Raw genomic sequence first — 9,997 nt, 5'->3', positions numbered from 1 at the left:
CCTTCCCTTCCCTTCCCTTCCCTTCCCTTCCCTTCCCTTCCCTTCCCTTCATCCATTGCCTAAAATACAAATGTTGCCTATAAGAGCTCTCTGCAGACACTACATGAAAAGTCATGACTAGTAGACGATGTTTTGTGATTGTCCTACTGGAACGTGTGGCCTGGAATGGAGATGAGGTTAGGCCACAAAGTGTCTAACAATTAAATTTTAATAATTTATATTGTAGACACTATAGCATCTAATTAATAAAAACTTCTTGTGTGTCTAGTCTGTGCTAGATGCTGCAGATAAAGAGGAAGATACTTGGTTCCTACCCTCCAGGGGCTTGCAGCTCTGCAGGATTTTGTCATAATCATTTCTGTGCTTTGCTTTACACTTTTACCATATATGAATCCATCCAGAAGAAATACAATTTCCTTTTGCCAAGGCTTGAGATTTTATGCAAATGGCATACTACCCTAACTCACCAGTCTGTTGTGTTGGGCTTCTGTTGCTCAACATTGTGTTTTGGGGATTTATCCACGGTTTTGCTTTTGAGTGTGTAGCCGTACTTTGTTCATTTTCATGGCTTTATTTTATTCCATTGAGTGAGGATGTTACAATTTGCTTATCCCTGTTGATGTGGATTGACATTTGGGCTGTTTGCAGTTGGCAACTGTCACAAATGGTGTGTGGCAATAAGTGCTCTTGTACATGTCTCCTGGTCCATGTGTGCAAGAGTTTCTCCAGGGCAAATATCTATAGAGTAGTGCTTTTGGGTCACTGGGCATGTATCTTCAATTTTACTCTGTAACGGTTTGTCAAAGAATTGCAGCGCCTTCCACCCCCATCAGTAGGATAAGGTAGTATCATTACTTCAGGTTGTCGTTAATGTTTGATAAGAGCAAACTTTTCATTTGGACAATCTGCTGGTTATAATTCTCATTATAAATTAGGAAGAATCTACATATATTTGGGATACTAGACCTTAGTTCGGTTAGATGTACCACAAACATCTTCTCCAGTTGTGGCTCCTATTTTCACCCTTTTTATGATACTAGATGAAAACATATGTTTAAGCTAATGTAATCATATTTACTAATTTTTATTTTATGATTAGCATTTCACATACATATGTATTTTTAAAACTCCTCTACCCTTAAGTCATGAAGATATTCTCCTGTATTATCTTCTAAAAACTTTATAGTTTTGCCTTTCATGTAGGTTTTTTATGCACTTGGAATTGGTGTAAGGTAGGGATAGAATTTCATTGGTCTTTCCTTATGCATATCTCATTGTCTCAGCACAATTTATTGAAAAGGTATCAAGTCCTCATTGGCATATCTCTTTATCCATATATCTTTTTATCCATATATGCATGGGTATGTTTCCTTATACTCTATTCTAGTACACTGGGCTGTTTGTCTCTGAGCAAATAGCACTCTATCTTAATTACTATAGCATTATAATAATTCTTCTCAAAATTTTTTTTAATGTTTATTATATATTTTTGAGAGAGAGAGAGACAGAGTGTGAGTGGGGGAGGTGCAGAGAGAGAAGGAGACACAGGATCTGAAGCAGGGTCCAGGCTCTGAGTTGTTAGCACAGAGCCCGACACTGTTTGTGGGAGCTCAAACCCACAAACTGTGAGATCATGACCTGAGCTTAAGTGGGACACTTAACTGACTGAACCATCCAGGAGCCTGGCATTATAATAATTCTTGAAACAAGGATTTAACATCTAATTCTTGAAACAAGCGTTTAATATCTACCACCTTGTTGTGCAAGAATGTCTTAGTTTTTATTGGCCCTTTATACTTAATAAATATATTTTAGATAAGGTTATAAAGTCCCACTACATAAACAAATAAATAACCTTTTCAGATTTTTACTGGGATTGCATTGAATTGATATGACAGTTTTTAGAGAGAAATGACATCTTTAATATAGAAAAATACTTTAAATCTCATAACTTGGTATCCCTAAGCATTTATTTCAGTCTATTTAATGTCTCTTGATGTTTTATAACATTCTCTATAGAGGTCTCTTATTATAATTACTCCTAATTATTTTTTGATGGTTTTTAAAGAAATATTTTTAATTATTGTGGCTTGTATACAGAAAGACAAATGATTTTTGCATTTGTTTTGTATCCAATAATCTTGCTAAAGGCTCTTATTGACTCTAATGATTTTTCTATGGATTATTTTACTCCCACATTCAGTCATATGATCTGCAAACAATAATTGTTTGTTTCCTTTTTTACCTCCAATCTTTATACCTTCTTCTTCTTTCTTTATTTTTTAAAATCATGTTAAGTCCTCCAGCGCAAAACTGAACAAAAGAAGTGAGGACAGCATCTTTGCCTTATTGTTGGTCACAGAAGGGAAAGCTTGCAGCTTCATAATTAAATATGATGTTTAACATAAGATTAATGCATGTATTAAAATATCATGTTTGATATATATTACATATATAGATATGTATACAGATTACATATGTTCATTTGATGAGGATGTGGAAGTTTCCACCATAGGTTTTATACTCACAGTTTTCTGAGACTTTGTAAAAATCATGAATATATATTGAATTTTAAAAATACCTTCTGCATCTTTTAAATTAGCATTCCACTTATTTCTTTAAATATGTTAATGTAGTAAATTACATTACTCTACTTTCTAAAAATAAATGAACCTTGCATTTCTGAAATAAGCACCAATTTTTAATACTCTGTTAGGTCAGCTTGATTATTTTTTTTCTGGAGAAGGGGAATATTTGCATCTAAGTTTACAAGTGAGTTTGTCTTGTAATTTTCGTTGTTCTGTACTGTCCTTATTGGATTTGGTCATCAAGATTATGTATACTAACAAAATGAATTTGGAATCATTTGCTTGCTTTTTTATAATTTAGAAAATTTCATGTAAGATTGGAATGATCAATTCCTTAAAAGTTTATTAAAACATTAGCCGAGCTTTTTGTTGACAGAAGATTTAAATTACTGGATGACTTCCTATATTGTTTGAGTTAATATTGTTAATTGTGTTTTTATTATAATTCTATTGTATGTAATGTTTACATTGTTCATTTACATTTAAATTATTTTGAAAATTTTCAAACTATCTAGAAGTTTCAAGAATATCTCAATGAACATTCATATACCCTTCACCTAGATCCACTGATTGTTAGCATTTTGCCACATTTGTGTTCTGTTTTCATGAACTCCCTCCTCCTCCCCCTCTTCCTCTATCACTCTCAGATACACAGAAACATGCATGACTATATATACATATACATTTTTTATGTGTGTCACTTAAGAGTTAGCTGTAGATATACTATATCACCCATGAATCCTTCACCATGTAGTGTTTTCCTATTAGGTCACAGGTAATTTGGTATTGATATTACTCTATTCTCTAATATTCAATAGTATTCACATTTCCCCTAATGTTACAGTAATAGCATTTATAGGTTTAAAAAAAGTTTTAATGTGTATTTATTTTTGAGAGTGGGGGGGAGGGGCAGAGGGAGAGGGAGACACAGAATCCAAAGCAGGCTCCAGGCTCTGAGCTGTCAGCACAGAGCCCGATGCAGGGCTCAAACTCACTGACTGGACCACGAGATCATGACCTGAGCCAAAGTTGTATGTTTAACTGACTAAGCCACCCAGGCACCCCTTAAAATTTTTTAAATTGATCTAGTCTCCAAGAAAATAATCACATGTTGCAGTTTTTATTTTTCTTTAGTTTCCTTCTCACTAGAATGATTCCCAAGCCTGTTAAAAATATCTGTCATAATATTGACATTTTGAGGATGATTTTCAGCTTTTTAGGAATTTATTTCATCAGTTTTAAAATTTATCAGCATAAATTGTTTGTAATATCCTCTTATCCTTTTAATGTCTGTAGCACATGTAATTTTGTCTTCCTTTTCATTCTTAATATTGCTTATGTTTAATATTGCTTATGTATGCTCTCTTTTTTTCTGGATTAATTATTTCAGAGTTTTGCCTTGTTCAATAATAGTTTTCAAAGCATGATTCTGCCTTCATTGTTCCTCTTTTCGTTGTGTGCTTTCTATTTAATTGTTTTCTCGTTTTATCTTTATTGTTCCTTTTATTTTGCTTGATTTGGAAGCTATTTTAATGTTCTTTGCTTGGCTCATTAAATGTGAATAATTTTATTTTCAAATATAACCACTAAGGATATAACTTTCCTCTCAGTGCTGCTTTGGCTGTGCCCAAATGTTTGCTATTTAATATTTTTGTTCGGTCTTATAATTTTGGTATGTTTTCTTCTTCGATTTATGAGTGTTTTTGTTGTGACTTCCAGGTTCCAAACATAAAAATTTAAAGCTATTTGTCTTCTTGTATTTTTGCTTTTGTTTTATAACTTAATTGTGTTAAATACAGAGAAAACAGTCATATGTCAGTCTTTTCATTGACTGGAGACTGGCAGTCCTGACTAATGCACAAGGTTCCTGTGTGTTTGAAAGGAATTCATATTCTTTGATTGCTGGGTGTGATGTGCTATAACATCCTTTTTATTCACCTTAGTAATTTGCGATTTATATCTTCTATACATTTACTCATTTTTTACCTACTTAATGCCTACAAGAAGTTACTAAAAGAAGTCTGGTTAAGTTCCCTACTGTGAATGGTAAATATTTCTTGTTTTCTCTTAGCTCCTTCAACATTTTACCTTGGGGTACTTTGAGGCTCTGTTATTAAGAAACTAGAAGTTTAGGGGCACTTGGGTGGCTCAGTCGGTTAAGCATCTGACTTCGGCTCGTGTCATGATCTCACAGTTGGTGAGTTCGAGCCCTGCGTTGGGCTCTGTGCTGACCAGTCAGAGCCTGGAGCCTGCTTCAGATTCTGTGTCTCCCTCTCTCTCTGCCCCTCCCCGACCCTCGCTCTGTCTCTCTCTGTCTCTCAAAAATAAATAAACATTAAAAAAAAAAAGAAACTAGAAGTTTAGAACTGTTTTGTCTTCTTTGTGAATTGAATGTTTGATATTGATGTAGTGAACCTTTTTATCTGAAAGCCTACTTTGGCAGATGTTAATAGAACTACTTGTGTTCTTTTGGTTAACGTTTGCTTCAGCTATCTTTGAATTTCATCTTACCGAGTCCTTATGTTTTAGACAATATGTTTAATTACATCTCCTGAAATCAATATATAGTAGGATTTATTTTCTAATCAGGCAATCCTTGTCTTTTCACTGAAGAATTAGTAACTGAAGAGCTTATGTTTTTAAAAAGTTGTGTTTATGTCTAAGCTCTAAGTATGTACTTTCTATTTGTCCCACTGTTTCTGTTTCTATTCTCCCTTACTCTTTTCTTGACTTCTTTGGATTGACTGAGTTGCTGTTGCTAATATTATTTATTCTTATAATTTTATTTTCATCAGTGTAGCTGTTTGGCAGTTATGTCTTCTGTGTTTACTGTTTTGGTGGTTACACTGCTATTTCAGCATGTGTGCTTAGCAAATTATAAGAGTTTCTAGTGACTCTTCTACATGCCCTTTGTCCCACACAGCTGTCCTAGAACCACTGACCGAAGCTGCCTACAGAAGTGTCTAGACTCCCACCAACTGTGGCCTTTCCACTTCCTGTTTTGCAGGAAGCAGCAGCAACTTCCTCTAGCACCTCCCAAATTCTGAGGCTTATGCCCACCTGACTGCAGCCTTTAGTGGCACCCCAGAGGCAGATGCTAGCAGGTCCTATCAGCACTGCACCTCAGTGAATTCTCTGCTGTCCAGTGAGCCAGGCTTTGCCTTTTCCAGTGGTGTCTGGATCTCAGTTCTGGGGAAAACATGGAGGACTCTTCCTTAGCAATCTAGCCCACCCAAGAGACAGAGGTTGTTTCTTATATCTGCCATTCCTGTATTATTTATAACTCTTTTTCACTCTCACTAGCTAATTCCATATTACTCCAGTAGCCATTAATAATTCTTTATGCCAAATTTTCTGTGTTCAAATCACTGTGATGTTTCTAATCTCCTTTCAGGACTCTGACTAATATATTCTTTACAGTATGTATGCTATTATTGTCCAATATTTAAATTCAATCCCATTTCCTTCAAAATTGACAATGCTCTTATTATTTTACACTGGGAACATTTGTTTACACATATTTATCAATACCTTTGCTCCTTATTTGTATTAGTTTCCTATTGCTGCTGTAACAATTTGCTGCAAACTCAGTGGCTTTAACAACATGAAGTTATTGTCTTGCAGTTCTATGGTTCAGTTGTATGTGTCTCACTGGGACCCCGATCAAGGTGTCAGCAGAGCTGCATTCTTTCTGGAAGCTCTAGGGAGAATCCATTTCTTTGCCCTTGCCAGCTTCTAGAAGGTGCCCACATTCCTTGGCTCCTGACTGTCTTCCTCTGTCTTCACAGTCAGCATGTTGGGCCAAATCTTTCTCTTGCTTCCGTCTCTCCAGTCTTCTCTTCTGTTCCACATTTACGGACCACTGTAATTACACTGGGTCCACTCCAATAATCCGGGACGTTCTCCTTATTTTAAGGTCAGCTGAATGGCAACCTGAATTCCATCTGCTACCGTAATTCTCCTTTGCCATGTTAGGTAATATATTCACATATCCCAGGATCAGGATGTGGGCATCTTTAGGGGCATTATTCTACCCACCACACCATTTCTTCTTGTAACGAGTTTCCATCTGGGATTATTTCCCTATTCCTTTATAATTTCTGTTAATGAGAGTATTTTTGGTGGTAAGCTTTTTCTTTTTCTTCTTTTTTGGGTCTGAAAATGGTTTTATTTCATTCTCATTCTTGAAAGACAACTTTGCTGGACATAGAACTATAGTTTGGCATTTCTTTTCTTTCAGCATTTGGCTCCCACTGTTGCTATAGAAAAGTCATCAAACCGTTCCTTGTCTGCTTGCTTTTGAGTCCCCTTTTTCTACAGTGTTCTCACATATCACTTTGATGTATTTTGACGTTGACTTCTAAAAATATTTACCTATTTTCAAATTTATTAGAATTTCTCTGCTGGAGACTTGGCGACTCTCAACAATTCTGGAGTATTTTCAGAAATTATCTATGTTTACATTATTTCTTCCTTTTTTTCCCTCTTTTGTCTTCTTCTGGAATTCTAATTATATTGGATTTTCCCTATATCTTTCCTTTATTTTCACTTCTCTTTTATATTTTTTAATTTCATCATCTCTCTGGCCTGAATTTTTAGTAATTACTGGGATCCAATTTGCAGTTTGAAATTTCTCTCTTCAGCTACGTGTATTTGTTGATTAATTTTTCCATTAATATGTCCACTTTTGTCTTCTATATCTACAGGTGTATTCTATATTTTCTATTCTGTTGATATTGCCAAGCCTCTTTTTTATTTCTTTAGGCATATTACACATACTTATTCAGATTTTTGTGTCTCTAAATTCTAATGTCTCATGTTTGCGTGTGCCTGTTAACCTGCTATCTGCCATCTGTCATTTGTTTCTGTTAGTTTGTAATCATACTTAGGTGAAAGTTGAGTTTGTGTTGTTTGTCTCACTCCAGACTTTACCTGTGGGGGTCCCTGGGGGACTCAGTCGGCTGAGCATCCGACTCTTGATTTTGGCTCAGGTCATGATCTTGTGGTTTCATGTGTTTAAGCCCCATGTCCTTCTCTGCATGCTGACAGCATGGAGCCTGCTTGGGATGCTCTGTATCCCTCTCTCTCTGCCCCTCCCCTGCTCATGCTCTGTCTCTCTCAAATTAAAGAAACTTAAAAACACAAAACAAAACTTCACCTGTGGTGATTCTTTGAGGCCTATGTTAAGTGTGACACCTCAGTGTATAAATTTGTTTCTGCCACCTACAGATGCTCCCACCATAGGACTTTCATTTCAATTTTTTGCTTGATTTTTTTTTTTTTTGGAATGCACAGTTAACATATTTAATGTATACAGGGATAGATTTAGATACCAAAAGTCCTTGCTGTTCCTTTCTGCATGGTCACTTTTATTCCCCATTCTCTCTCATAGTAAAGGTGTGACCTCCTAGACTGGCACAGATGTTAGGTTCTGAGCAGCACGTGCTAGACAGACATGAAGTAAAACATTTAGGGCCAAACCAACTCTGTTGCTCATACCTTTTCCAGGGGTTCTGGTTTTACTTCATTTTGGATTTTATAGAATGGTTATTTTTGCATCAGTCCTACAATGTATTGAAAACTCTTCTGTTTTGTCCATTACTGAAATACGTAATCTATTATACTGTTGAAGATGGAAACTTTCGATTTTTATTTTATGATTATCATCATGGATTTTGGTTTTCCCATTTGATATGAATCTTTTTTATTTTTTCCTCCTTTTATTTATTTTGAGAGGGAGAGAAAGAGAGAGAGCATGAGCAGGGGAGGTACAGAGAGAGAGGGAGAGAGAATCCCAAGCAGTCTCCATGCTGTCAGCACGGAGCCCAATGCAGGGCTCAATCTCACAAACTGTGAGATCATGATCTGAGCCGAAACCAAGAGTCAGAGGCTTAACTGACTGAGCCACCCAGGGAGCCCTGTGAGTTTTACTTAATTTTATTTAACTGCTATGTAATATCCCATTGCGTGAATATATCATAACTGATGAACTCATTTTCTGTTGAAGATATTTATATTTTCCTATTTTCAAAATTATGAAAGATGCTGCAGTGAACATTTATATGCATGTTTTCATGTGTATATTTTAGAATTTGTAACTAACAGATACCTTCCTAAGAAGTCTCCCTAACTCCCCGTACTCAGAATGTGACCTTATTAAGAAATAGAGTGCTTGTAGGAATGATTAGTTATGGTGAGGTCATTCTGGAGTAGACTGGGCTCGTAATCCAAGAGCACATGAAGATGGCCATGAGAAGACACAGAAACAGAGGGAGAAGTCCATGTGAAGACAGTGGCAACATTAGAGTTTGCTGCCACAAGCCAAGGCGCACTTAGGGCTACCAGAAACCCAGAGGTGCAAGAGAGGATCTTCCCCTAGAGGCTTCAGAGAGAGAGAGAGCATGGCCAGTTTAACATCTCGATTTCTGACGTCTAGCTTCCAGAATTGTGAGAGAATAAATTTCTGTTGTTTGAAGGTAGCCAGTCTGTGGCACTTTGTTATGGCAGCCCCCGGAAACTACACTAGATTGTAGAAAATATGCATATATTCAGTTTTCATAGCTTCTACCTAATGCTTTCTAAAGTCATTGTACCAATTATATTACCACTTTCAGTAGGAACATTCCCATTGCTCTCCATTCTCATCAGTGTATGGTATTGTGTACTTTTTAAACTTTTTAGATTTTGATACGTGTGAAATGGTACCTGTTTGGGCCCGTTCAGGCTGCTATAATAAAAGACCACAAACGGGGCAGTTTACAAACAACAGAAATTTATTTCCCACAGTTCTGGAGGCTGACAGTCTGAGATCAGGGCTCCAGTGCCCTCAGGTGAGGGTCTCCTGGGCTGCTGTCTAATCCTTGCATTTTCACCTGGTGGAAGGGGCTTGGGAGCTCCATGGGGGGAGGAGGCTCTTTAATAAGGGTGCTAATCCCAGCCCTTAGGACTCAGTCTCTTCCCCAAATCCCCACCTCCAAATACCATCACCTCAGGGGTTATGTTTCCACATACAAACATTGAAGAGACACAAATATTTAGACCAGAGCAGTATTTTCTTATCATTTTAAATTTTTGTTTCCCTGATGACCTGTGATATTGAGCATCTTTTTGTGTTTATTTGCCTTTCAGATTTAGTTTTCTATGAATTGCCAGTTTACAGATTTCCCCTAGTTTCTTCATTGCTTAGTTTATTCTTATTGATTGGTAGGAATTCTTCATATATTCTGGTACCAGTCCTTCGTTAGTCATAGAGTTGAGATTATCAATTTTCCTGTCATGGTTTCACATTTCACTTTATTTATGGTGTCTTTTAATGAACCAAACTTCTTAATTTTTATGTACTAAATGTATCAATACTTTCTTTATGATTTGTGCTTTTTGTTTTGCATTTAAGAGATTTTCCCTTACTT

The sequence above is a fragment of the Panthera uncia genome, chromosome C2, assembly GCF_023721935.1.
Source record: "Panthera uncia isolate 11264 chromosome C2, Puncia_PCG_1.0, whole genome shotgun sequence".
Taxonomy (NCBI): domain Eukaryota; kingdom Metazoa; phylum Chordata; class Mammalia; order Carnivora; family Felidae; genus Panthera; species Panthera uncia.
Note: the sequence above shows the minus strand (reverse complement) of the source record.